The sequence below is a fragment of the Ovis aries genome, chromosome 12 (genome assembly GCF_016772045.2).
Source record: "Ovis aries strain OAR_USU_Benz2616 breed Rambouillet chromosome 12, ARS-UI_Ramb_v3.0, whole genome shotgun sequence".
NCBI lineage: Eukaryota > Metazoa > Chordata > Mammalia > Artiodactyla > Bovidae > Ovis > Ovis aries.
The window spans coordinates 39,606,384-39,631,544 of NC_056065.1; the positions used below are offsets into that span (position 1 = coordinate 39,606,384).

At 40.5% G+C, this 25,161-nt stretch overlaps 1 long non-coding RNA gene across 1 annotated transcript in view; it reads left to right on the forward strand.

Annotated features, from left to right (window-relative positions):
* The window catches only part of LOC132657509 (uncharacterized), a 135,942-nt gene extending 114,143 nt beyond the window's left edge, over nucleotides 1–21,799 (forward strand). The window contains exon 3 of the long non-coding RNA XR_009595818.1: nucleotides 19,227–21,799. This is a non-coding gene — a long non-coding RNA (uncharacterized LOC132657509). The remainder of the gene's footprint in view (nucleotides 1–19,226) is intronic.
* Nucleotides 21,800–25,161: the final 3,362 nt, after the last annotated feature.

Genomic DNA, 25,161 nt, shown 5'->3' on the forward strand with positions numbered 1-25,161 from the left:
AGACATGACTTACCAACTGAACAACAAACAGTATTACTTTCTGACTCTGGTACTGGTATAACCATATTATCCCTCTTTTCGCCTCACACCTCCTATGCTGAGATAACCTACCACCAGCTGAGCTGACCAAGACAGACACCTTGTATTGAATGAAGTGTACCTGTCACAAAGGGGAAATCAGAGTACTTTTCCTCCCATAAGAGTGGCTCCATCCTAAAATAGCCAATAAGACTTCACTGCTAGAACCAGGATCAAGTAGCTATTTTAGGTAAAGGGAGCTATCCTGTAGCACGGGTAAGTGGTATCACAAAAGTACTTTTTAAATCTTGAATCGTAGATAGTCAAATTGAGGAGGAAACCTAGCAGTCATCTAGTGTAATAGATGAAGAGACCCAAGAAAGTTGGTGGTTTCTCCTGGTCCCATAGTCATTAACAATCACTTTTAGCACCTTGATCTCTTGCAACTAAATCTGGTGTTGCTCCCATGGGATTACGTAGAATACATTAGATAACAATTCCTCATATTTTTATCTATTAATATCTGTCTGACTGTCTATCTATCTATCTAGCATAGGTTTGTTTTTATTTAAGAATTTGAAATAGGGCTTCTCTGATGGCTCAGCAGCAAAGAATCGACCTGCCAATACAAGAGACGTGGGTTCAATTCCCTGGAGATAGAATTTCAGTATTCTTGCTGGGATAATTCCATGGACAGAGTAGCCTGGCAGGCTACAGGCAATGGGGTCTCAAAGAGTCAGACATGACTTAGCAACTAAACAACAACAAGAAGAAGAATTTGAAATACCATGTGTGGTATATACTTATACGAATATACACAATGGAGTATTACTCAGCCATTAAAACGAATACATTTGAATCAGTTCTAATGAAGTGGATGAAACTGGAGCTGATTACACAGAGTGAAGTAAGCCAGAAAGAAAAACACCAATACGGTATACTTACACATATATATGGAATTTAGAAAGATGGTAACGATAACCCTATATGCGAGACAGCAAAAGAGACACAGATTTATAGAACGGGATTTTGGACTCTGTGGGAGAGGGAGAGGGTAGGATGATTTGGGAGAATGGCACTGAAACATGTATACTATCATGTAAGAAACGAATCTCTAGTCTAGGTTCGATACAGGATGCTTGGGGCTGGTGCATGGGGATGACCCAGAGAGATGATAAGGGGAGGGTTGTGGGAGGGGGGTTCAGGGTTGGGAACTCATGTACAACTGTGGTGGATTCATGTCAGTGTATGACAAAACCAATACAGTATTGTAAAGTAAAAAAATAAAAAAAATTTTTTATTCTGGTAAAAGTCACATAATATAAAACATACTATTTTACCCATATTTAACTGTACTGTTCAGTGGCACTAAATGCATTCATGTTGCTGTGCTATTCCCACCATCATCATATAATATTTTAAAGACAATTAGTATTATACAGTACCTATTTGTTACTACCTATTTAGCTCTTCCAAATAGGAAAAGGAGTGTGTCAAGGCTATATATTGTCACCCTGCTTATTTAACTTCTATGCAGGGTACATCATGAGAAATGCTGGGTTGGAAGAAACAAGCTGGAATCAAGATTGCCGGGAGAAATATCAATAACCTCAGATATGCAGATGACACCACCCTTATGGCAGAAAGTGAAGAGGAACTAAAAAGCCTCTTGATGAAAGTGAAAGAGGAGAGTGAAAAAGTTGGCTTAAAGCTCAACATTCAGAAAACGAAGATCATGGCATCTGGTCCCATTACTTGATGGGAAATAGATGGGGAAACAGTGGAAACAGTGGAAGACTTTATTTTGGGGGGCTCCAAAATCACTGCAGATGGTGACTGCAGCCATGGAATTAAAAGACACTTACTCCTTGGAAGAAAAGTTATGACCAACCTAGATAGCATATTCAAAAGCAGAGACATTACTTTGCCAAGTAAGGTCCGTCTAGTCAAGGCTATGGTTTTTCCTGTGGTCATGTATGGATGTGAGAGTTGGACTGTGAAGAAGGCTGAGCACCGAAGAATTGATGCTTTTGAACTGTGGTGTTGGAGAAGACTCTTGAGAGTCCCTTGGACTGCAAGGAGATCCAACCAGTCCATTCTAAAAGAGATCAGCCCTGGGATTTCTTTGGAGAGAAAGATGCTAAAGCTGAAACTCCAGTACTTTGGCCACCTGATGCGAAGAGTTGACTCATTGGAAAAGACTCTGATGCTGGGAGGGATTGGGGGCAGGATGAGAAGGGGATGACAGAGGATGAGATTATGGCATCACTGACTCGATGGAGGTGAATCTGAGTGAACTCCGGGAGTTGGTGATGGACAGCCTGGCGTGCTGTGATTCATGGCGTCACAAACAGTCGGACACGACTGAGCGACTGAACTGAACTGAACTGATTTAGCTCTTCTTCTTCCCTTTTTTTTTGGGAAATGTCTCGTTTTTTTATGGTAATAACACTTAAAATGAGATCTATCTCATTAACAAATGTATAAGGACATAGTGCTCTATGGCTAAACATAGTCACTGTGAGGAACAGCAGATCTCTAGAACTTATTCATATTATAGAACTGAAACTTTCTACCCGTTGAACGGCAACTCATTTCCCTCTCCCCCAGCACCTGGCAACTACCATTCTACTCTCTGCTTCTATGAGTTTGACTATTTTAGATCCTTCAGATAAGTGGATTCATGCAGTATTTGCCCTATTTAACTCAGCGCAATGTTCCCCAGGTTCATCCATGTGTCTGTATATGGCAGGATTTCCTTCTTTTTTAAGGAGGACTAACATTCAATTATATATGTACATATATGCACATACATTTTCTTCATTCATTCATTCATCAATGTATATTATAGATTTTTATCTTCAAATGATTTTCACATTTAAAACAAAAAACAAGAGGCTTTTATTCTTTTTTCCTCTGTTATGGTGAGTACAGTGTTTTATACATGATTGCTACTCAATTTTCATTTACTATTTTACTCTGTAAAATATTGTTAGAAAAGGTATTAACTATCTCAGCTTAACCAGTGTAGAAATTAAGGCAAAGGCCTGTCTGGCTCTACCAACTCTCTGTGCCTCAATAGTCTTAGCTAAAGTTTGGAGATGACTGTACCCTTTCCTCATAGGATTAGTGCATCAGATGGAAGATGACTACAAATTCTTAGCTACTTTCCCCATCAACATCTGGTGACTATTTCTCCTTCCCTGAATCTGGGCTGGGCTGTGACTGCTTTAACCAATAGAGTAGTTTGGAAGTGATGCCATGTCAACTCAGCTCTAGCCTTTAAGACAACAGAAATCTTCTTCCAACTTTCTCGAGCCTGAGCTTCTATGTCTCTTGCATCTCCTGCATTGGCATGCAGGTGCTTTACCAGCTGAGCCATAGGGAAGCCCATTATACATTATAGTACAGTATAATGTAATATGTAATAGTATAGTATATTATATTAATCAGAGATAGTCACAGGCCTCTTGGGACCATGAGATTTCAATTTAGCATATTGGTGGTTCAGATGATAAAGAATCTGCCTGCAATACAGGAGACCTGGGTTCAGTCCCTGAGTAAGGAAGATCCCCTAGAGAAGGGAATGACTACCCACTCCAATATTCTTGCTTGGAGAATTCCATGGACAGAGGAGCCTGGTGGGCTATAGTCCATGGGGTCGCAAACAGTTAGACATGACTGAGTGATTAACATTTTCACTTTCAACTTCAACACAGTATATTAATTTGAGATAGTCACCACCCCCTTGAGCCATGAGATTTCAATTTGGCATATTACTTATGAATTTATACTCTTCATTCATTAATTCACTTAACAAATGTTTTTTGAACATGAAAACTGTGGCAGGAGCTGTGTGAGTTCCTGGGAAAACAGGAATGAATTAGCAGACAAGCATCTTGCTATCAGGGTTCTTAGTTCTGTGGGAGCAGTTTATTAATAAGTGAACAGATAATTATCTTTCAAAGAAAAGTGCTATGCAGGAAATAAATGTTATTGTGAGACTGAAACACAGAGAGAAGCATGGCAGACAGGGAGGTCAGGGAGCGACTATATTGGCGATAAGTTCAATTCAGTCATGTGTGACTTTTTTATGACCCCATGGACTGTAGCACTCCAGGCTTCCCTGTCCATCACTAACTACCAGAGCTTGCACATACTCATGTCCATCAATTCGGTGATGCCATCCAACCATCTCATCCTCTGTCATCTCTTTCTCCTCCTGCCTTCAATATTTCCTAGCATCAGGGTCAGTTCTTCACATCAGGTGGCCAAAGCTTTGGAGTTTCAGCTTAAGCATCAGTCCTTTCAATGAATATTCAGGACTGATTTCCTTTAGGATTGACTGGTTTGATCACCTTGCAGTACAAGAGACTCTCAAGAGTCTTCAATGCCACAATTCAAAAGCACCAATCCTCAGCGCTCAGCTTTCTTTATGGTCCAACTCTCACATCCATACATGACTACTGGAAAAACCATAGCTTTGACTAGATGGACATTTGTCAGCAAAGTAATGTCTCTGCTTTATAATATGCTGTCTAGGTTGGTCATAGCCTTTCTTCAAGGAGCAAGCATCTTTTAATTTCATGGCTGCAGTCACCATCTGCAGTGATTTTGGAGCCCAAGAAAATAAAGTCTGTCACGGTTTCCATTGTGTTCCCATCTATTTGCCATGAAGTGATGGGACTGGATGCCATGATCTTAGTTTTTTGAATGTTGGGTTTTAAGCCAACTTTTCACTCTCCTGTTTCATTTTAAACAAGAGGCTCTTTAGTTCTTCTTCACTTTCTACCATAAGGGTGGTGTCATCTGCATATCTGAGGTTATTGATATATCTCCCTGCAACCTTGATTCCAGCTTGTGCTTCATCCAGCCTGACATTTCACATGATGTACTCTGCATGCAAGTTAAATAAGCAGGATGACAGTATACATCCTTGACGTACTCCTTTTCCAATTTGGAACCAGTCCATTGTTCTATGTCTGGTTCTAACTGTTGCTTCTTGATCTGCATACAGATTTCTCAGGAGGCAAGTAAGATGATTGGTATTCCCATCTGTTAAAGAATTTTCCACAGATTGTTGTGATCCACCCAGTTAAAAGTTTTGGTGTAGTCAATAAAGCAGAAGTAAATGTTTTCCTGAAACTCTCTTGCTTTTTTGATGATTCAACAGATGTTGGCAATTTGATCTCTGGTTCCTCTGCCTTTTCTAAATCCAGCTTCAACACCTAGAAGTTTTCAGTTCATACTGTTGAAGCCTGGCTCGGAGGATTTTGAGCATTACTTTGCTAGCGTGTGAGACGAGTGCAAGTGCACAATAGTTTGAACATTCTTTGGCATTGCCTTTCTTTGGGATTGGAATGAAAATTAACCTTTTCTGGTCCTGTGGCCAATGCTGAGTTTTCCAAATTGCTGGCATATTGAGTGCAGCACTTTCACAGCATCATCTTTAATGATTTGAAAGAGTTCAACTGGAATTCCATCACCTCCACTAGCTTTGTTCATGAGTGAGTGAGTGAAGTCGCTCAGTCGTGTCCGACTCTTTGCGACCCCATGGACTGTAGCCTACCAAGCTCCTCTGTCCATGGGGTTTTCCAGGCAATAGTACTGGAGTGAATTGCCATTTCCCTCTCCAGTGGATCTTCCCGACCCAGGGATCGAACCCGGGTCTCTGGCATTGTAGATAGACGCTTTACCGTCTGAGCCACCAGGGAAGCTTTGTTCATAGTAATGCTTTCTAAGGCCCACTTGACTATGCATTCCAGGATGTCTGGCTGTAGGTGAATGATCACACCATCATGGTTATCTGGGCCCTGAAGATATTTTTTGTACAGTTCTTCTGCGTATTCTTGCCACCTCTTCTTAATATCTTCTCCTTCTATTAGGTCCATACCATTTCTGTCGTTTATTGTGTCCATCTTTGCATGAAATGTCCCCTTGGTATCTCTAATATTAGAAATAGGCTCCCTTTTGTCCTCCGGCCTCAGCCTGTTTTGTCTGATGATATTACTCCAGGCAAAAAGGAGCAAGTACAAAGTTCCTGAGGGAGGAAAGTTCTAGAAGAGAAAGGGAGACAGAGTGCCTGCATCCTACTGTGAGATGAGGGTGTGGGGTGGGGGGAGAAGCTGAGTAGGGACCTTATAATTCAGGGCTTTGTTTACTCCATCTTGACAGGAACTTTGGGTTTTACTCTAAGTGAAGGGAGCAAGGCTTCCATGGTGGCTCAGTGGTAAAGAATCCCCCTCCAATACAGAAGACACACGTATGATCCCTGCATCAGAAAGATCCCCTGGGGAAGGAAATGGCTACCTGCTCCAATATTCTTGCCTGGGAAATCCCATGGACAGCCTGGTGGGCTACCATTCATGGGATTGCAAAAGAGTCAGACATAACTTAATGACTAAACAATAATGAGAGACAGGCCTGGTTTATATTTGAGAAAGATTATTCAGAATGATGTAGAGAGAATGGATTTACAAACAGAGGAAGTGAAAATGAGAAGAGCATTTAGGAGGCCACTGCAGAAGTCCTCAGAGCAAAGGGAACAGATTCAAGGAAAAGTAGAGATGCTGGGCTGGATGACTCACAGGCTGGACTCAAGATTGCCAGGAGAAATGTCAACAACCTCAGATATGCAGATAATACCACTTTAATGCCAGAAAGTGAAGAACTAAAGAGCCTTTTGAAGAAGGTGAAAGAGGAGAGTGAAATAGCTGGCTTAAAACAGCATTTAGAAAACTAGGATCACGGCATGTGGTCCCATCACTTCATAGCAAATAGATGGGAAACGGAAAAAAAATGGAAACAGTGATAGATTTTATTTTCTTGGGCTCCAAAGTCATTATGGATGGTGACTGCAATCATGAAATTAAAAGACACTTGTCCCTTGGAAGAAAAGCTATGACAAACCTAGAGAGTGTGTTATAAAGCAGAGATATTACTTTGCTGACAAAGATATGTCTAGTCAAAGCTGTGGTTTTTCCAGTAGTCATGTATAGAATGAATGAGAGTTGTACCATAAAGAAGGCTGAATGCCAAAGAATTGATGTTTTCAAACTGTGGTGCTGGAGAAGACTTTTTAAATTATTTTTAAAAATTTATTTATTTTTTAATGGAAGGATAATTGCTTTACAGAATTTTGTTGTTTCCTGTCAAACCTCTACATGAATCAGCCATAGGTATACATATATCCCCTCCTGTTTGAACCTCCCTCCCATCTTCCTTTCCATCCCACCCCTCTAGCTTGATACAGAGCCCTTGTTAGAGTTTCCTGAGCCATACAGCAAATTCCCGTTGGTTATCTATTTTACATATGGTAATGTAAGTTTCTATGTTACTGTTTCCATACATGTCACCCTCTCCTCCCCTCTCACCATGTCCATAAGTCTGTTCTCTATGTCTGTTTCTCCCTTGCTGCCCTGTAAATAAATTTTTCAGTACCATTTTTCTAGATTCCATATGTATGTGTTAGAATACGATATTGATCTTTCTCTTTCTGACTTACTTCACTCTGTTATAATAGGTTATAGGTTCATCCACTTCATTAGAACTGACTCAAATGCATTCGTTTTTATGGCTGAGTAGTATTCCATTCTGTGTATATACCACAATGAACGTTCCTTAAACATTCATCTGTTGATGGACATCTAGGCTGCTTCCAGGTTTTAGCTATTGTAAATAGTGCTGCAATGAACAATGGAGTACATGTGTCTTTCAATTTTCGTTTCCTCAGGGTATATGCCTAGGAGTGGGATTGCTGGGTCATATGGTGGCAACCCACTCCAGTGTTCTTGTCAAGAGAATCCTGTGGACAGAGGAGCCTGGTGGGCTGCTGTCCACAGGGTCACACACAGATGGACACAACTAAACAATGTAGCATGTATGCACACATGTATTGGAGAAGAGAATGGCAACCCATTCCAGTAATCTTGCCTGGAGAATCCCAGGGACAGAGGAGCCTGATGGACTACGGTCTATGGGGTCACACAGAGTCAGGCATGACTGAAGCGACTTAGCAGCAGCAGCATGGTGGTTTTATTCCTAGTTTTTAAAGGAATCTCCATACCATCTTCCATAGGGGCTGTATCAATTTACATTCCCACCAACAGTGCAAGAGCGTTCCCTTTTCTCCATACCCTCTCCAGCATTTATTGTTTGTAGACCTGACGATGGTCTTCCTTGGTGGCCCAGATGGTAAAGAATCCGTCTGCAATGCAGGAGACCCAGGTTCAATCCCAGGGTTGGGAAGATCCCGTGGAGAAGGAAATGGCAACCCACTCCTATATTCTTGCATGGAGAATCCCATGGACAGAGGATCATGGTGGGGTATAGCCCACGGGATGGCAAAGAGTTGGACACAACTGAGCAACTAACAATTTCACTTTCATTTTCAGACCTTCTGACCAGTGTGAAGTGATATCTCATTGTAGTTTTGATGTGCATTTCTCTAATAATAAGCAGTGTTGAGCATCTTTTCATGTGTTTGTTAGCCAACTGTATGTCTTCTCTGGAGAAATGTCTGTTTAGGTCTTTTCCCACTTCTTGATTGGATTGTTTGTTTTTCTGGCATTGAGTTGTATGAGCTGCTTGTATATATTGGAAATTAATCCTTTGTCAGTTGTTTCATTTGCTATTATTTTTTCCCATTCTGAGGATTGTCTTTTCACCTTGCTTATAGTTTCCTTTGCTGTGCAAAAGCTTTTAAGCTTAATCAGGTCTCACTTGTTTACATTTGTTTTTATTTCCGTTACTCTAGGAACCATGGGTCATAGAGGATCTTGCTTTGATGTATGTCATCGAGTTTTCTGCCTATTTTTCCTCTAAGAATATTATAGTTTCTGACCTTATATTTAGGTCTTTAATCCATTTTGAGTTTATCTTTATGTATGGTGTTAAGGACCCTGATGCTGGGAAAGATTGAGGGCAGGAGGAGAAGAGGATGACAAAGCATGAGATGATTGAATGGTATCACTGACTGAATGGACATGAGTTTGGGTAGACTCCAGGAGTTGGTGATGGACAAGGAGGCCTGGTGTGCTGCCATTCATGGGGTCACAAAGAATCGGACATGACTTATCAACTGAACTGAACTGAACTGATAGTGTTAAGAAGTGTTCTAATTTCATTATTTTACATGTAGCTGTCCAGTTTTCCCAGGACAACTTATTGAAGTGGCTGTCTTTGCCCCATTGTGTATTATTGCCTCCTTTGTCAAAAACAAGGTACCCATAGGTGCATTGATTTACTTCTGGGTTTTCTATCTTGTTCCATTGGTCTATGTTTCTGTTTTTGTGCCAGTACCATACTGTCTTTATGACTGTAGCTTTGTAGTATAATCTTAAGTCAGGAAGATTGATTCCTCCAGCTCCATTCTTCTTTCTCAAGACTGCTTTGGCTATTTGGGGTCTTTCATGTTTCCATATTAGTTGTTAATTTTTTTTGTTCTAGTTCTGTGAAAGATGCCATTGGTAATTTAATAGGGATCACACTGAATCTGTAGATTGCATTTGGTAGTATAGTCATTTTCACAGTATTGATTCTTCCTACCCAGGAACATGGAATATCTCTCCATCTGTTTATGTAATCTTTGATTTCTTTCATTGGTGTCTTATAATTTTCTGTGTACAGTTCTTTTGTTGCCTTAGGTAAGTTTATTCCTAAATATTTATTTCTTTTTGTTGCAGTGGTGAATGGGATTGATTTCTTAATTTCTCTGTTTGATTTTTCATTGTTAGTATATGGAAATGCAAGTGATTTCTGTGTATTGATTTTGTTTCATGCAGCTTGGCTAAATTCACTGATTAGCTCTAGCAATTTTCTGATACTGTCTTTAGGGATTTCAATGTACACTATCATGTCATCTGCAAACAGTGAGAGCTTTACTTCTTCTTTTACAACCTAGATTTCTTTTATTTCTTTTTCTTCTCTGATTGCTGTGTAGCTGTTGAATAATAGTGGTGAAAGTGGACACCCTTGTCTTGTTCCAGGTCTTAGGGAGAATGCTTTCAGTTTTTCACCATTGAGAATAATGTTTGCTGTAGGCTTATTATATATGGCCTTTACTATGTTGAGGTAGGTTCCTTCTATGCCCATATTTTAAAGAGTTTTAATCATAAATGGGTGCTGAATTTTGTCAAAGGCTTTTTCTGCGTCTATTGAGATTATCATATGGTTTTATCTTTCAATTTGTTAATATGGTGTATCATATTACTTGATTTGCATATATTGAAGAATGCTTGCATTCCTGGAATAAACCCAACTTGATCAAGGTGTATGAGCTTTTTGATGTGTTACTGAATTCTCTTTGCTAAAATTTTGTTGAGGATTTTTGAATCTATGTTCATCAGGATATTGGCCTGTAGTTTTCTCTCTTGTCAGTTGTTTGGTTTTGGTATCAGGGTGATGGTGGCCTTATAAATGAGTTTGGAAGTGTTCGCTCCTCTGCAATTATTTGAAAGCATTTTAGAAGGCTAGGCATTAGCTCTTCTCTACATGTTTGATTGAATTCTCCTGTGAAGCTATCTGGTTCTGGGCTTCTGTTTTCTGGAAGATTTTTGATCACAGCTTCAATTTCAATGCTTGCAGTTGGGTTGTTCATAATTTCTATTTCTTCCTGGTTCAGTCTTGGAAGATTGAACTTTTCTAAGATCCTATCCATTTCTTCCAGGTTATCCATTTTATTGCCATACAGTTGCTCATAATAGTCTCTTACAATCCTTTGTATTTCTGCATTGCCTGTTTTCACCTCTTCTTTTCTATTTTTAATTTTGTAGATTTGATTCTTCTCTCTTTTTTCTTCTGAGTCTGGATAAAGGTTTTCCAATTTTGTTTATCTTCTCAAAGAACCAGCTTTTAATTTTATTAATCCTTACTACTGGTTCTTTCATTTCCTTTTCATTTATTTCTGCTCTGATATTTGAAGATCATGGTATCTGGTCCCATCACTTCATGGGAAATAGATGGGGAAACAGTAGAAACAGTGTCAGACTTTATTTTTGGGGGCTCCAAAATCACTGCAGATGGTGACTGCAATCATGAAATTAAAAGACACTTACTCCTTGGAAGAAAAGTTATGACCAACCTAGACAGTATATTCAAAAGCAGAGACATAACTTTGCCAACTAACATCCGTCTAGTCAAGGCTATGGTTTTTCCTGTGGTCATGTATGGATGTGAGAGTTGGACTGTGAAGAAGGCTGAGCGCCAAAGTATGAATGCTTTTGAACTGTGGTGTTGGAGAAGACTCTTGAGAGTTCCTTGGACAGCAAGGAGATCCAACCAGTCCATTCTGAAGGAGATCAACTCTGGGATTTCTTTGGAAGGAATGATGCTAAAGCTGAAGCTCCAGTACTTTGGCCACCTCATGAGAAGAGTTGACTCATTGGAAAAGACTTTGATGCTAGGAGGGATTGGGGGCAGGAGGAAAAGGGGACGACAGAGGATGAGATGGCTGGATGGCACCACAGACTCGATGGACGTGAGTCTGAGTGAACTCCGGGAGATGGTGATGGACAGGGAGGCCTGGTGTGCTGTGATTCATGGGGTCGCAAAGAGCCAGACATGACTGAGCAACTGAACTGAACTGATTTATGATTTATTTCCTTCAACTAATTTTGGGGGCTTTTTTGGTTCTTCTTTTTCCAGTTGTTTTAGTTGCAAAGTGTGGTTGTCTATTCGATATTTCTCTTGTTTCTTGAGGTAGGATTATATTGCTATGAACTTCCCTCTTAGAACTGCTTTGCTGCATCCCATAGGTTTTGAGTTGTCATGTTTTCATTGTCATTTGTTTTTAGAAATTTTTTTATTTCCCTTTTGATTTCTTCAGTAACCCACTGGTTATTTCAAAATGTGTTGTTTAATCTCTATGTGCTTTTTTTTTTTAGCAGTTTTTTTTCTCTTGTAATTGATATCTAGTCTCATACTGCTGTGGTGGAGAAGATGCTTGAGAATTTTCTTAAATGTACTGAGGTTTGATTTGTGACCCAAATCAAGCCTGTTCTACCCTGGAGAATGCTCCATGTGCACTTGAGAAGAAGATGTATTCTGCATTTGGATGGAATGTCCTGAAGATATCAATAAGATCCATCTCATCTAATGTATCATTTAAGACTTATGTTTCCTTATTAATTTTCTGTTTGATGATCTGTCCATTGGTGTGAATGGGGTGTAAAAGTCTCTTACTATTATTGTGTTATTATTAATTTCTCCCTTTATGTCTGTTAGTGTTTGTCTTATGTATTGAGGTGCTCCTGTGTTGGGTGCATCAGTTCAGTTCAGTTCAGTTCAGTCACTCAGTCGTGTCCGACCCTTTGTGACCCCATGAATCACAGCACGCCAGGCCTCCCTGTTCATCACCAACTCCCGGAGTTCACTCAGACTCACGTCCATCGAGTCTGTGATGCCATCCAGCCATCTCATCCTTGGTTGTCCCTTTCTCCTCCTGCCCCCAATCTCTCCCAGCATCAGAGTCTTTTCCAATGAGTCAACTCTTCGCATCAGGTGGCCAAAGTACTGGAGCTTCAGCCTTAGCATCATTCCTTCCAAAGAAATCCCAGGGTTGATCTCCTTCAGAATGGACAGATTGGATCTCCTTGCAGTCCAAGGGACTCTCAAGAGTCTTCTCCAACACCACAGTTCAAATGCATCAATTCTTCAGCACTCAGCCTTCTTCACAGTCCAGCTCTCACATCCACACATGACCACAGGAAAAACCATAGCCTTGACTAGGTGGATGTTTACAATTATATCTTCTTTTTGGATTAATCCCTCGATCATTATGTAGTGTCCTTTCTTATCTCTTGTAATCTTTATTTTAAGGGCTTTATTTTCTTTATTTTGTCTGATATAAGGATTGCTACTCTAGCTTTCTTTTGCTTCTCATTTGCATGGAATATATTTTTCCATCCTCTCACTTTCAGTCATATGTGTCTTTAGATCTAAAGTGGGTTTCTTGTAGACAGTGTGTATATGGGTCTTGTTTTTGTGTCTCTTCAGCCAGTCTGTGTCTTTTGTTTGGAGTATTTAGTCCATTTACATTTAAAGTAACCATTGATATATATGTTCCTATTGCCATTTTCTTAATTGGGTTGATTTTGTAGATCTTTTTTCTTCTCTTATATTTCTTGACTATATAAGTCCCTTTAACATTTGTTGTAAAGCTGGTTTGGTGGTACTGAATTCTCTCAACTTTTGCTTGTCTGGAAAGCTTTTTATTTCTCTGTCAATTTTGAATGAGATTTTTTGCTGGGTGCAATAATATTGATTGTAAATATTTCCTTTTCAGTACTTTGAATATATTCTGCCATTCCCTTCTGACCTACAGAGTTTCTTCTGAAAGATCAGCTGTTAAACTTATGCGGTTTCCCTTGTATGTTACTTATTGCTTTTCCCTTGCTGCTTTTAATATTCTTTCTTTGTGTTTCGTTTTTGTTAGTTTGATTAGTATGTGTCTTGCCATGTTTCTCCTTGGGTTTATCCTGTATGGGACTCTTTGTACCTCTTGAACTTGATTAACTGTTTCTTTTTCCGTGTTGGGGAAATTTACAACTATAATCTCTTCAAAAATTTTGTCATACCCTTTCTTTTTCTCTTCTTCTTCTGGGACCCCTATAATTTGAATGGTCATGCATTTGATACTGGCCCAGAGATCTCTGAGACTATCCTTAGTTTTTGTCATTCTTTTTACTTTATTCTTCTCTTCATAGCATTTTATCTTCCAACTCACTGATTCATTCTTCTGCTTCAGATAGTCTGCTATTGATTCCTTCTAGAATGTTCTTAATTTCAGTAATTGTGTTGTTTGTCTCTGTATGTTTATCCTTTAATTCTTCTAGGTCTTTGTCAATTGATTCTTGCATTTTCTCCATTCTGTTTTTGAGGTTTGTGATCATCTTTACTATCATTTTTCTGAATTCGTTTTCAGGTAGTTTGCCGATTTCCTCTTCATTTATTTGAACTTATGTGTTTCTAGTTTGTTCCTTCATTTATGCAGTATTTCTCTGCCTTTTCTTTTTTTTTTTTAAATTTATTGTGTTTGAGGTCTCCTTTTCCCAGCCTTCAAGGTTGAATTCTTTCTTCCTTTTGGTTTCTGCCCTCCTAATGCCAACATCTGCTGAATCATGGAAAAAGCAAGAGAGTTCCAGAAAAACATCTATTTATGCTTTATTGACTATGCCAAAGCCTTTGACTGTGTGGATCACAGTAAACTGTGGAAAATTCTGAGAGAGATGGGAATACCAGACCACCTGGCCTGCCTCTTGAGAAATCTGTATGCAGCTCACAAAGCAACAGTTAGAACTGTACATGGAACAACAGACTGGTTCCAAATAGGAAAAGGAGTACATCAAGGCTGTGTATTGTCACCCTGCTTATTTAACTTATATGCAGAGTACATCATGAGAAATGCTGGACTGGAAGAAACACAAGCTGGAATCCAGATTGCCGGGAGAAATATCAAGAACCTCAGATAGGCAGATGACACCACCCTTATGGCAGAAAGTGAAGAGGAACTAAAAAGCCTCTTGATGAAAATGCAAGAGAAGAGTGAAAAAGTTGGCTTAAAGCTCAACATTCAGAAAACAAAGATCATGGCATCTGTTCCCATCACTTCATGGGAAATAGATGGGGAAACAATGGAAACAGTGTCAGATTTTATTTTTGGGGGCTCCAAAATCACTGCATATGGTGACTGCAGCCATGAAATTAAAAGACACTTACTCTTTGGAAGAAAAGTTATGACCAACCTAGACAGCATATTCAAAAGCAGAGACATTACTTTTCTGACTAAGGTCCGTCTAGTCAAGGCTATGGTTTTTCCAGTAGTCATGTATGAATGTTAGAGTTGGACTGTGAAGGAGGCTGAGCACCAAAGAATTGATGCTTTTGAACTGTGGTGTTGGAGAAGACTCTTGAGAGTCCCTTGGACTGCAAGGAGATCCAACCAGTCCATTCTGAAGGAGATCAACTCTGGGATTTCTTTGGAAGGAGTGATGCTAAAGCTGAAACTCCAGTACTTTGGCCACCTCATGAGAAGAGTTGACTCATTGGAAAAGACTTTGATGCTGGGAAGGATTGGGGGCAGGAGAAGAAGGGGACAACAGAGGATGAGATGGCTGGATGGCATCACCAACTCGATGGACATGAGTCTGAGTGAACTCCGGGAGTTGGTGATGGACAGGGAGCCCTGGCGTGCTGCGATTCATGGCGTTGCAAAGACTCAGACATGACTGAGTGACTGAACTGAACTGAAGGTTGGTCCAGTGGTTTGTGTAAGCTTTGTATTGGGTGAGATTTTTGCTGAGTTTTGTCTGTTTTTTTGTTTTTCCTCTGATGGGCAAGACTGAGTGAGGTGGTAATCCTGTCTGCTGATGAGTAGGCTTGTGTTTTTGTTTTGTTGTTTAGATGAGATATCATGCACAGGGTGCCACAGGTGGTGGGGTGATGCCAGGTCTTTAAGTGGTTTCCTTTGTGTGAGTTTTCACTATTTGATACTCCCTAGAGTTAGTTCTCTGGTAGTCTAGGGTCTTAGAGTCAACACTCCCACTCCACAGGCTCAGGGCTTGATCTCTGGTCAGGAATGAACATCCCACAAGTGGTTTATTATGGCATTAAGTGAGATTAAAACAAATACCCCAAAACAAGTAACCAAAGATGAACCCCAGATGGCAGTTACAAAATCAGGCAAATAATAAATAATGGAATGCACATATATACATATACACCCATAAGTAAAATCAAAGCAATCCAGCAAATATAAAGTATAATAGATTGACCTGGCAAAGAAAGGAAATAAAAAATTATACCTACTAGTTAAGAACAAAACTAACTAAAGCACAAACTGCAAAACAAAACTAACGCAAGGTGCCAACTGGGGAATAAAGCAATCAAAACAAAACTAACAAGTATATTGAGAGGAAAGGAAAGGAAAGAAAGAAAAGAAAGAAAGAACAGATATCCAAAGTTAAATAGATGTAGATAAAGAGGATTTATATACATTAAAAATTAAGTGCAAGGGGGAGAGAGCAGTAGGAGAAGCAAAAAAGAGATAAATGTAGAAAAAATAATAGCAGGTTTAAAAAATAAAATTAAAAAAGAGAGAAAAAAAAAAGGAAGAAGAAAGAAAAAAAAGAAGAGGAAAATTCCACAGAACTGCAGAAGCCCAGTGTAGAGGCAGAGGTTTATAACAACAATAAAAAATGTAACAGAAAAAAACCTCAAAAGCTTAATTAGATTTCATAGTGCCAGTAAAATCAATAACTGCAATGGGGCAGGGTGGAGGAGGGGGTGCCGGGAGCCAGTGTGAGGAATCCCGCCCGTGACAAGGTCATGAGGAAGGAAGCTGACATACGCAAGGCGTGCTCAGACTTCAGGGGCCCCTCTGGAAATTCCTAAGCATGTACCCCAACAAAAATCTGCCGGCTTTTGTGCTCTGCTTTTCCAATCTTCTGACATTTTCTGGAAAAAGTCAATTCAGGGCTTTAGTCTTCTGCATTTGAAAGAGTGTTTCAATCCAAAAAACCCTCTGATGGCTTTCTAGCCTGCCTGCAGGACTCGTACAGCTGCGCGTGTGATTGTTTGAGGCCTCCTGACCGCAGGAGGCACAGGAAGCTTAAAACATCCTAGGAATGTAGGAGCTTCCGAGGAGTCAAAATCTTTAAAATAGGACTGATTAAAGGTTTCATTTGTTGAGTCAATACTTGCTGCCAAATTTTCACATCCTTTATTTGTAGATATAGTTGGTATACAGAAAAACAAGTAGTAGACCTTGTATTAGCAACATTAGATCTTTGAGTTAAGTACCTTCTTTGTTATATCCCACTGCACCTTTGTTCTATAGAGATGTAACTTTAATGCTTTAAGGAGATGTAGATTAAAGGAAAACACTTCAGGGGAAACAAAATTAACATTCATTAAGGAAGAGAGCCAAAAAGTGTTAACAAGCCTCTTGGCCAGAAGATAATGTAAATCACCTGAGACCTTTTGTATACAAAATGATGTATAGAAAGAGTCTGAGCTGCGAACGCTACATAATTTTGTGTTACCCATTGATCTCTGTGTTATATCAAAAGTATAAAAGGCCTTCTGAACAATAAAGGATGGGACCAGCTTCTCGGACCAGTTTCTGGGACTAGTCTCTCGGCCTGGTTTCTTGGGACTCTGGCTCCCCCCGTGTCTTTCTCTCTTTCTTCTTCTCTCCCTTTCCCTCTCTCTGCTCTTTACTTTAACTTCAGGCTGAATCTCCACCTGGGGCGCGGAGGCTCTCCAGGTCTACTTACTTGCCCTGGCTGTTAAGACTCGCATGAAAGGGAGCTTAAGGCGAGGCACCCTTAGATATTCAAGCGGGCGCCGGTGGCCCAACGTAGATGGTGCAAATTCCTTGTCTGGAATTTTATTGGTCTTCCGCGTAAACCAAGCTATTCAGCCCTCTTCCTCCACTTAATCTTCCTACTACACTATAGTTTCTTAATCTAATCTTATATCAATCAATAAACAAGTCTTTCCACGCCACCGCCGTCCACCCTTCGAATTCCCTGGATCCACCGGGGCTGGACCCCAGCAAGGGGGGAAAAAAAAATCTGAAAGAATCTACAGAGCAAGTGAAAACAAATAATAAATGTTTTTCTTGGGTCACTGCAGTCAGTGTCCTTTCCCTCACTGGGAGTCACAGTCCACCTCACCTCCCTAGGATGCTCTCCAACACTGTGCTGATCTCTGCACCTGCTGTGGGGGCAGCTCAGATGCTAATCTAGTCCTACTCCTGTGTGTTCTTGCCTCCAATGTCCACAGCTATCAGAACTAGTGCGTTTTCTTTTGTGGGAACTCTCAATGTCCTTTCATATATGCCATAGACACAGAGTCTGCCTAGTTGATCGTTTGGATTAATGTTCAGCTTGTACAATTTGTGGGAAGGTTTTGAGTCTTTTTCCTTAGCCACACTGCCCCTGGGTTTCAAGAGTGGTTTTATTTCCACCTTTGCATGTGGGTCATCCACTGGGGTTTGCTTTTGAGGCTGTTCTGGAGGATTTGGGTCTGCCACAGTGAGTGCCAGGTGTGGAGGTTGTGCAGCTGCTTGGGTTACAGGGATTCTGGCAGCACCAACTACTAAGGGGAGTTGGCAGCTAGGGCTGCAGGAAATATAGTGCTCTAGAAGGGTATGGCAACCAGTATTGGCTAATATGCTCCAGTATTCTTGCCTGGAGAAGCCCCTTGACAGAGAAGCCTGGCATGCCACAGTCTACAGGGTCATAGAGAGCTGGATATGATTGAAGTGACCCTTCATGGATAGATTCAAAACTTGTTTTGCCTATGACAGTTCTGCCTCTGTGAGGTTGAGCACAAAGATGGCACAGCTGCTTGGCTTACAGGGACCCTGGCAGCACCAAGTGTGCAGGAATATGGACTGTCTCTGCCACAGGAGTTATGGCCCTATCAGAGTCTTTTTTTGAGCCTCTTGTAGCAGCTGATCAGAAGGCCTCTTTGGCCAGTCTTTCTCCATAGCTCTGCCTATTCAGACACTTAGAGGGCTCCCTTACCTGGGATACTTCTCTGTTGTTTCGTACATCAGGCATATAAAGGGGACCCCCTGGCTGCAGTCCTACTCAGTAGATTGGCATGTCAGGCACTTAAAGGGGCACCTTGGGTAGGGTCCTACTCTGTAGTTCCGTGCATCAGGCGTATGATGGGCCAGCCTCTCTGTTGTTCAGCTCTGGATGCTGGAGTGTGGGGAGAGAGATGCTATGGTGATGGCTCCACCCACTACGTGTTACTCAGCAGTATCACCTTCTTCCATGGCTGCCTGTCTTTCCTCCACAGGCATTTCCCACCACAATCTCTTCCCTCACATCCCCTCTATCCATCTCTCTGCAGTCAATAGCAGCCCTCATACTGGATTTCTCCACAATCCTTAAACTCCAGCTCCAAGCTGCTGTGCCTTCTAGGGGACCTGCATCCCTGCCCAGGGTATGTGTGGCTGTGGCAAGGCCTGTCTCATTCTCATTCCATTTAGGCTGCCACAGATCAGCTGTTTCACTCAATCTTAAATGTTTCTCCTCTGACTCAGTCAATTTCCCAGATGTGGGGATAGGACCCCTGCTTCAGTTCCCCCACCTGCCAAGGGCATGTGCAGTCCTACTAACACTCCTATTTTCCCCCCTAGTTCCTTCATCCTACTGAGTTTTGCGTGGTTCTATATATTCTTTTCTTCTGGTTAGGTACTCCTGTCCACTCTCAGCTGGTATTCTGCATGCACTTCTGTGTCTGAAGGTGTATTCCTGATGTGTCCGTGGAGAGAGATGTATTCCACGTCCACCTACTCCTCTGCCATCTTGGAGAAGATTCTTGAGAGTCTCTTGGACAGAAAGAGATCAAACCAGTCAATCCTAAAGGAAACCAACCCTGAATATTCATTGGAAGGATTGATGCTGAAGCTGAAGCTCCAATACTTTGCCACCTAATGCAGAGAGCCAACTCATTGGAAAAGACTCTGATGCTAGGAAAGACTGAAGGCAAGAGAAGGGGTGTATGTGTGGGTGTGAACGTGTAACTGATGATTTTTTGTAAGCCTCTTAAGGATTAGAACTTTGCCTAATTTACAGGGTCTGAGACTGATTTCCAACCGGGACAGAGGTGGGAAGGGCCAACAAAAATCATCTATGAGTTTCCTCACAAGTACAACCTTTCCCACCTCAACCTCCCTCTCCTGGAAGATTCTGAGACAATCATCAAAATGAGCCATGATTACTGATGAGAACCTATGTTATTCCTGAGATGTTTTTGCATAAGAAAAATGATGAAAAACCAGATCCTAAGCAATAATATTGCATATTTGTTTAATTCAATTGAGAATGGTCATGTGCTTCATGGTATTTTAAAGTTATAGATATATATAATTATATTAGAAGATTATGTCAATTATGTAAATTATTGGAAATGTGAGATAATGTGAAGTAAGTAGGATATACTCATATAAAATAATATGAGTACAATGACTTTATGTATGTAAGATATTCAGGATATTTTACAGAACTGAATAATGCAATTAGCTTTTGTTTAAATTTTATTGGATCCTTTTCTTTCAAAATTGGGTAAATAAAAACCTCAGTATTCCATGACAGATCTTCTATACAAAATTAACTCTCCAGATGCTTCTGGCAATCAAGATCTTTTTACCAAATTAATGTGTGAATGACTTCTGTAGAAATTCCCCTCAGAAATACACAGAACATAAAGTCCTAAGGGATAAACCCTTTTTTTGTTTGTACTTCTCAGCTTTCTTGACCCCCAAACTCTTTCCCCAAGGGACACCTGTTAATATTTCCCAGACCTATTGTCTGCATAACAGCCTCAGGGAAAATATGGGTTCAGGGTTTATTTCCCCATGTCCATGGGCTTTGGTGACTCATCTTGAGCTTTTCCTGTTACAACAGGATGAGGAGCCCCTTAATAGGATCTTAAAATTGTGTTTCTCTTTACCTTGTCAATTATTTAAAAGGACTTTGAATATTATATCTGATGACATTTTTAATACATATTTCTATAGACTCTTTTCTTGAAATATATTGGTCAAAATGAGACTATATCATAAGATAGGACAAATCCTATAGCTCTTATTATATACTGCCAGATGACCCTCCAGTTGATTGAACAACTTCATTTTTTTATGAAGTATAAATGTATTTTACATTAATTCAGTGAATATAAAGTAGTACCTTAATCTTATTTTAAATTATATTCTTCAATTATTACAAAGGTTGAAACTTCCCCACGTTTTGTCACCATGTTTACTAATCTATAAATTACTCACATCATCTTAATTCTTGTTAAACTTAGCTATCTTTATGAAAAGTTAGAAATATACTCAGGAAGTAGAAATGGAAACTGAATACAAACTACTTGATTTTTTTTTTAAACATGGGACTAAAAAATCAGGCCCAGTTGACTGAACTAGAAGAAGGCAGCCTCACCTCTTCCCTCTCCCCAAATCCCACCCTCTCTTCTCTCCCCAGAGAATATAAGCTTCATGAAAGCAAGGAGCATGTCAGTCTTTTCATTTACACTGTGCTTGTCATGCAGTTGGTACTTAATAAATAGTAATGGAGAGAAAGAAGAAGGAAACAAGGGAGGGATGGAGGGAGGCCTTGTCCTTCTCAAAAATGTCCTAGTAATTACATTATCCTTGAATTTATTTAGCATTTAGCAACATAAAATGTACTGTAATTCTTTTTTTTTTTTCATATTTTCTTCATCAAGTCACATAAACCCACTGGCTCCATTTTACTGGAGGGATCTGGGAGGAGATTCTCTGAGGTTCCATTTGACATTTGAATCAATTCTAATGAGATGGATGAAACTGGAGCCGATTATACAGAGTGAAGTAAGCCAGAAAGAAAAACATCAATACAGTATACTAACACATATATATGGAATTTAGAAAGATGGCAATGATGGCCCTGTATGCAAGACAGCAAAAAAGACACAGATGTGTATAGCGGACTTTGGGACTCAGAGGGAGAGGGAGAGGGTGGGATGATTTGGGAGAATGGCATTGAAACGTATACTATCATGTAAGAATTGAATCACCAGTCTATGTCTGATGCAGGATACAGGATGCTTGGGGCTGGTGCATGGGGATGACCCAGAGGGATGTTGTGGGGAGGGAGGTGGGAGGGGGAATCATGTTTGGGATCGCATGTACACCCGTGGTGGATTCATGTCAATGTATGGTGAAACCAATACAGTATTATAAAGTAAAATAAAGTAAAAATAAAAATTAAAAAAAAAAAAAGATGATGCTGGGATCTGAAAGATATATTCCAAGAAGAACTTCAGTCCAAAATTCACTAGAGAAAAAAATTTACATATCCAGTACAAGCAGGAGTGTCCCTTTTTTGGACTTTCCCCATCCCTTGCACGAATGGGCACACACACACATGATCACACACACACACATGATCACACGCTAATTCCTGCCTGAGAATCTTTGCTCTGGGAGTTTCCCCTCCTAAAATACCCTATCCTTTCCTCTCTGCTCACCTACATCCTTCCTACTCTTCAAAGCTTTGCATAAGTTGTGTTTGAAGCCAAAGAATCTTAAAGCTGCTGCCTCTATATTGTCTTGACTTTCTGTTTTTCCTCTTACAAGTGTTAAGATTCCTTTGAGCCCCTCCAGACTTCTCCAGTAAAGATGGCCATTAGCTCCAGCAGATCACCCCACAGGGACCCTGTCCCTGCCCACTTCTGATGAAACTCTCAGACCTTGGAGAGGTCCCTGGCCATGCCCCGGGGCAATCCCCCCAGGCCTGGAGCTGACGTGGTTTGAACTCCCACGCAGAGCTGCTCTGCCCTACTTCTGGATTTTACTGTAACTTGCTTAGCAGCCAGAGGTGCTGAAGATGCAGAAAGGCCCTGTGGGTTTGCTTTTGATAATGTTTCCAAAACTGTTAGCATTTCCTGCCCTTGTTAATAGTCTCCTTGAACTCTTTTTTTTCTTTTTTCTTTTCTTTTTTTGTGGTCATTGCCTGTCCTTCCTGGGCTTCATTCCATTATTCCTTATTATTCATTTTGGTTATTTACAGCTCTCTTTCTCAGTGTTTCTCATCAGCATGCTATGACTTTCCGCATTCCATTTCTGTCTCCTTTTTCCCATACTACCCTCCCCCAAATACCCTGATCTCCCCTGCCTTTCTTGCTTCTGTTATCACGGTCACATCTTTCCTCTGGCATCCAGTTCAGTTCAGTGGCTCAGTTGTGTCTGACTCTCTGCGATCCCTGTCCCTTTTTTTTAATGTTATTTAAGTAACAAGCTTCTTAAGGAAAAAAGAACCCAAGTCATTTAGTGGAATATTTGATATCAGACCAATCTTAGTTCAAATTTGACTTCTGACCCTAGTTGTTTGACCTTGGGTGAGTTACTTCAACTGATTTGAGTCTCACCTTTATCCTCTCTTCAAGAGGGATGATGGGGCTTCCTAGGTGGTGCAGTGTTAAAGAACCCGCCTATCAATACAGGAGACATAAGAGACATGGGTTAGATCCCTGGGTCAGGAAGATCCCCTGGAGAAGGAAATGGCAATCCACTTCAGTATTCTTGCCTGGGAAATCCCATGGACAGAGGAGCCTGACAGGCTACAGTCTGTGGGGTTGCAAAGAGTCAGACACAACTGAATGACTTTATACACATACACACACACACAAAGAAGGATGATACATTTCAAGTTTCACGTATTGTAAGGTTCAACAAGTTACTTTCAGAAACTGCTTGATATCTAACAGGTAATATTTCTCTTCTATTTCTATTTGCTACCTTTTTATGATGAGATTTCTCTATTTGTCTGTGATTGTTAGCTTTCTGTTCGTTCATTTATCCAGCAAGCACTTGAGCACTGAGTACAGGGGAGGCATGGGTAGGATTGGAGATACGTTGATGAAATGTGCTAGGCAATGTCACTGCTCTCAGAGTTTATAGGCTAGTGGGAGATTCAGGCTAGTAAACTGGCATCTCGCTCATCATCCTCCTCACCACCCCCCTTAGGTAAATCTTCATGAGCACATGTTTCCATGTGTCAGATACTGTGTTTCATGTTAGAATCCCACATGAGTACCACTTCCCCTCGAGGAGCTGCAGCTTTACAACTGCTTTATGTGTCAGAGAGAATGATGATTCAAAGAAAGAAGTGACCATTTATGGAGTGGGTCAGGGAGAGGAGAAGGGTGTGGGGTGGGCTTCACTGAAGAGGTGAGTCTGGCAGGGGTTGCAGATTATGTTCAGGGCTGTGGAGTTGGGTTCCAGAGCAAGCTCTATATCTGAAAGATAACAATATGAAGTCATATGGCTCTCCTGGGCAATGGGAGTGCTGTAAGGAATTTAGTTCTGTTGGTGTATAAGCAACAAGGTGGGGAATGGTAGGAAATGTGCTGATTAGTCATGAAGGACTTGACTTGAATGCCATGACTGAGAGTTTGTGTTTTGGAAGCACAGGAGAGTCAGTAAAGTACATACAGAAATTCATTTAAGAAATCCAAATCTACTGGGTTTGTATAGCACAGGGAACTCTACTAAGTATTCTGTAAAACTTATAGGGAAGGAACTTGAAAAAGAACGGGGAAAATAGTGTGTTAAGTTGCTCAGTCATGTCCAACTCTTTGAGACCCCACTGACTGTAGCCCACCAGGCTCCTCTACCCAAGGAATTCTCTGGGCAAGAATACTGGAGTGGGTAGCCATTCCCTTCAGTAGGGGATTCACAACCCAAGGAGTGAACCTGGGTCTCCTGCATTGCAGGCAGATTCTTTACTGTCTGAGCCACCATGGAAATACACACACACACACACACACACACACACACATATACACACATACATACATACACACACACGTACTGGATTCACTGTGCTGTATACCTGACACTAGCACAACACTGTAAGTCAACCATACTCCAGTCAATTTTTTTTAAAAAAGAGGTAGATAGGAAAGAGTCAGAAGGCAGGGGATCGAGGAACTAGGATGCTATGTCTCCCTAACAAATGAGGAAACTAAGGTATGGAGAGGAAAAGGAGCAGTTTTCAAGGTCATAGAAGGGACAAGATGGGATTCAGACCTAGGTAACCTGACTCTAGAGCCTACATTCTAGCATGTTTGATGAACTGAAAATGAAATAACACATAACTGTAAACCTTAAATTTTAGTTTAGTCAGTCATAAACTTTATGTTTAATTTTTAAAGTTCATTTATTTTCATTTGTAACTGACATGGAGTATAGTTGATTTACAATGTTGTGTTAGTTTCAGGTGTACAGTTAAGTGACTCAGTTGTACATATGCATTTATCTATCCTTTTTCAGATTCTTTCCCATATAGGTTATTATAGAACACCAAGTAGAGTTCTTAGTGCTGTACAGTAGATCCTTGTTGATTATTTTATATATAGTAGTGTATATATGGTAATCCCAAACTTCAGATTTATCCCTCCAACCCCCGTCCACCTTTCCCCTTTGTTAATCGTGTTTGCTATCTAAGTCTGTGAGTCTGTTTCTCTTTTGTACAAATACTTTTCTACACTGAGAACAATTTTTTTAGGTTCCACATAAAAGTGATATCATATATTTGTCTTTCTCTGTCTGACTTTATATGATAATTTCTAGGTTCATCT